The sequence below is a fragment of the Callorhinus ursinus genome, unplaced genomic scaffold (assembly GCF_003265705.2).
Source record: "Callorhinus ursinus isolate GAN/ISIS: 27379988/994484 unplaced genomic scaffold, GSC_fseal_2.0 scaffold8, whole genome shotgun sequence".
In the NCBI taxonomy this organism is placed as follows: domain Eukaryota; kingdom Metazoa; phylum Chordata; class Mammalia; order Carnivora; family Otariidae; genus Callorhinus; species Callorhinus ursinus.
Window position 1 is genome coordinate 71,555,212 of NW_027397070.1, and position 4,315 is coordinate 71,559,526.

General features: G+C 53.9%; 1 protein-coding gene across 4 annotated transcripts in view; it reads left to right on the forward strand.

Moving 5' to 3' along the window:
• The first annotated feature begins 260 nt into the window (after positions 1-260).
• KLC1 (kinesin light chain 1) overlaps positions 261-4,315 on the forward strand; it is a 60,893-nt gene continuing 56,838 nt past the window's right edge. For all 4 annotated transcript variants that reach the window (XM_025869276.2, XM_025869277.2, XM_025869280.2 and 1 more), the window contains exon 1: positions 261-534. The gene's annotated coding sequence lies outside the window, so the exon portion shown is untranslated. The remainder of the gene's footprint in view (positions 535-4,315) is intronic.

The window sequence follows — 4,315 nt, forward strand, 5'->3', positions numbered from 1 at the left end:
CATAAAGCGCGTGAAGACGGGGCTTGGCACACAGTGAACATCACTCCGGAGACTGGCGAGCAGGAGGGAAGGACCCGGACGCGGCGGTCGAGGGCGGCGCCGCCCCGCCCCAGCGCCCCCTTCCCGCGCGTCCGCAGGGCTCCACGCCGCGCCGGGGACCTCTTTCCCGGCCGCGCCCCGCCCCCCGGAGGCGGGCGGGTGACGTCACGGGCGGCGCGCGGCATTGTGGGGCGGGAGCGCCGAGCCGGGGGAGGGACGCCGAGACGCCATTTTCCGCGGCGGAAGCGGCGGAGCCGGAGCAGAGCAGAGCCGGCGGGCGCGGGGCGGCGGCTGCGGGGAGGAGCCGCGGGGGACAGCGCTCGCGGGCGGCCGAGGATGCTGCGGGGCGGCCGCGCCAGCGCCCCTCGCTCGTGACCGCGGCGCCGCGCCTGACGTAGCCGAAGCGGCGGGCCCCGCGCAGTCCTGCTCCGCGCACGCGCCCCGCGACCTCCCGGTGCTGACAGCGCGAGCGCGCGGCCCCGCGGGAGCAGCACGGTGAGCCCTCGTTCCCCTTCCCGGCCGCGCCCCGGCCCTCGGTCCTCACCCACGTCCCCCCCACCGCGGACCGCGGTCCTCGGGCCCCCGCCCTGGCCCGCATCCCCTGCGGCTCCCCTTCCCGGGCCCAAGCCCGCCCGGGTCCTCATCCCTGTCCGCTTCTGTGGTCCTCCCCGGCCCTTCCCGGCGCCGCGGCCCCCGGCGCTCGTCCACGTCCCGTCCCCTCCGAGACCTCATCCCTGGCCGCAGCCCCTTCCCCATCCCGGTGTCCAGTTCGGGGCCCGGCCCCTCCCCGTCTGCGGTCCCTTCTGCGCGTCTGCGGCCCCGCACCCCCGGCTCGGCAGTGCTGCGGGCGGGGGCGGCGGCTCGCGGGAACAGCTGCGGACCACCGGAGCCTCGCGACGGGGGCTGGGGGAGATAGGGCCGCCCCCGGGAACGCGGCGCGCGGAGAGGGGCGGCCGGCCGGGTTGGCTTTGTCCGAATTCTCCCTCTTCCTTCCGGCCCCCGCCCTCTCCCGCGGCACCGCCCTGGGCGGGCGCGCCTGTCATGCTCGCGGGCGACGGGCTGCGGGGCTGGTCGGAAGTGTGTGGGGTCCCTGCCTGGAGGCCGGTTCTACGTCGCCTCCTCGGCGATCCTCGCTTTTGAATTGCCGGACGAGGAGCGTTGCACCCACAGTGTTCCCCTGGGCTGGCGTTGCTCATGCCGCTAAACTTGAGGCAACCCCGACGCGGTTGTCAGATTCGGTGCACCTCTTTCCTTGAAAAAAATCCTTACAGCATTAAAGTAAAATTAATGCCGGGTGGATTGGATGGTTTCATAAATAACGTAAGGTTTGTAGATCCAGGTAATTTTGTGATGGAGTTTTCGTTGCTTATTGTTTTATTATTTAAACAACACGTTAAGAATTTACGTATGAAGCGTTTGATAGAGAGTACTTGCAAAAATGTTTTTAAAAAGTGTGAGAACGGAAAATTTGAGGTACATTATCTAAACTGGCATATAAGAGGGCAGTTCTTTGATTCTTTGCTTTAAATTCTAGGGCTGTTTTGGGTACAGCATGACTAAGCTACTGACCAGAATCATTAGCTCAGAATACATGGTAATAGTTCAGTGAAAAACCCATTAGGAAATTAGACCGAGGTTCTTAAGTCTCATGATCTTATTACAGTTCTGGATTTACCTCTTCCAGGTATTGGCAACCTTAGTCAGGGTGGGAAATTTGATTCATTGTTCTGTTTCCTAAGTATCTGTAAGAATACAATGATACTAAATATTAAGAAGTTCAGATTGTGGCGGAACTGCGTGTGCGAAGCCAGGCACTCCTAAGAGCCAGTTTCTCCAGGTCATCAGAGAATGCAACATCATGTTGCAGTGGAGCCTGGCAGCCCTGTGGTGTTACCGAGGGGGGTGGAGGACCCAGGGCAGTAACTTCATTGTGACCTGGTTCATTCACTTTGCTTGGAAGTGCCTTCTAGAAACACTAGACAATACGAGTAAAGGTGGAAGGACGTGCATGGGAGTCAGGACAGTACCTCCAGGAAGGATGAGGGAGAAAATGCCACTGGGGAGGGGCACATAGTATCTTAAGTATTTTAAAATAAATAAAAACTCAGCTGTAGTTATTTAAAATTATACATTTAAAAAAATTATACATTCTTAAGCATGTTTCATAATGTTGAAAATAGGTAAGCCAATGTGTAGCTTTGCATATGGGACTATAAATGTCAAAACTTACTAATTTGTAGGATTCGTGTAACATGGAAACATAAGTGGAATATGATAAGAAACCAGAACTTTATATAACAAAGAAGTGATCAGTAATATCCTAAACAGAAGTACAGGCAGGTTTTAAGTGGCAAATTTCAGGACATAGAGTAGAAATGATTAGCATATTAAGTGGTGAAAGCAAGGTCTTTAAATCGAGAACCAACTGAATGGCAGCTGCTGTGCTCAGTAGTTGGGGAAATAGAGATAAAAGACAGTCACTGGCCTCTAGGAGCTCCTAGTCTGGTGGGAGACAGAGGAAATCGTTGGGTATGGCAGATGAGGTTGAATATTGTGCTCAGTGCCCTGAGAAGGGGATTCTGGGCATGAGCCTTGAAGAAAATGTACAACTGGCCAGATGTGTGAGGGGTGAGACCGGTAGTGGCCGCTCTGGAGGACATAGGCCCTGAAGCAGTGCTGCCATAAAGGGGACTAAAGTTGGGAAGGGTGAGAGTGGACAGGGAAGATCAGGGAAGGAAGGCAAGAAGGAGGATTGGGGGGATTCTTTTTTGGGGCGGGACTGGAGGATTCTTAAGAGTGAGGTGCTACTTTAGAAAGCATAGGTAGTACGGCAGGCGGGCAGCTGATTTGAACCAGGATGAGATTCGGTCGGAAGCCATTAGGCCCAGGTGAGGACTGAGAGCTCCTGACTCAGGGCAGGGACAGTGGCAACAGTGATACACATGGACTAGAAATGGCTTCACTAGTTACAGTGGCCCTGACTTGGGAGTGACCAGACCAGAGTAAGGGTGGGGCTGCCATCTGGAAGAGATGGAGCAACAGTGATTGCAGCGAGAGCGAGCTGCTAGAACATAAGTTGGAGTGACTTGTCACTCTGCTAAATTTTGGCCAGTGTCCTAAAGGCACTCTGTCCCCATATCTTCCCCTCATCTTCCTACTCTGGCCTCACGTAAGCACACCCAGGCTCATCCCAAGCCTGCTCTTCTGCATATCAGTGTCCCCACTTCCCCATGCTCCTTAGCATTTCTCACTATCTGCTATCATTTTACTTCATTATTTTCTTAGTTGTTGTCTGTCTCTTTCACTTAACATCCATGATCTCCATGGGATCAGGGATTTTTATAAGCACTTAATAAATGTTTATTGAATGAATGCATCTAGAATTATTTCCCTGTCTCTAACTTGGGTGGCTCACTGGCTGGTGACACCCATCAAGAAGGTGGAAAACAGGAGGAGGGGGAGATGGTGAGCTTGGTTTTGGATAGGTTGAATCGGAAGTGCTTGTGGGGTGCCCAAGTGGACCAGTGGGCAGTTGGAGATTCAGGTCTGGAGTTCAAGACAAATATTTAGGATGGAGATAAAGATATGGGAGATCTCATCATCCTTTTGAAAGTTAGTGGCTCTCCGAGAGCTTCTGACACTTAGAGACTGCAGAGTTGCCCTATGGGTAGGTGGAGGAGGAGGTCAGTGTCAAGTTGGCAAAAAGATCAAGGAAGATTTGGATGGACAAATCTATTGGATTTGGCTTCTAGGAGGCTTCTGGGAGATTATTGGTGACCTTTTAAGTTTTTCCTGAGAATATCACCTCCTAAGGCAGGTGTGCTAATTTAGAGGTAATCTGTGTGCTTTCTTCTAGGGCATTCTTTTGTCTTTCTGCCCTACAGCCTCCCGGTTAATACACTCTTCCATCAAAATGAATTCAGAGTTTAGTTTTGTCTTAACTTTTTTTTTTTTTAAGATTTTATTTTATTTATTTGACAGAGAGAATCAGCGAGAAATGGAACACAAGCAGGGGGAGTGGGAGAGGGAGAAGCGGGCTTCCTGCAGAACAGGGAGCCCGATGTGGGGCTGGATCCCAGGACTCCGGGATCATGACTTGAGCCGAAGGCAGACACTTAACCGACTGAGCCACCCAGGTGCCCCTTTGTCTTAACTATTTTTGAAAATGTACTTATTTTGGGGCACCTGAGTGGCTCAGTCTTGTTAGGCATCTGCCTTCGGCTCAGGTCGTGATCCCGGGGTCCTGGGATCGAGCCCCGCATCGGGCTCCCTGCTT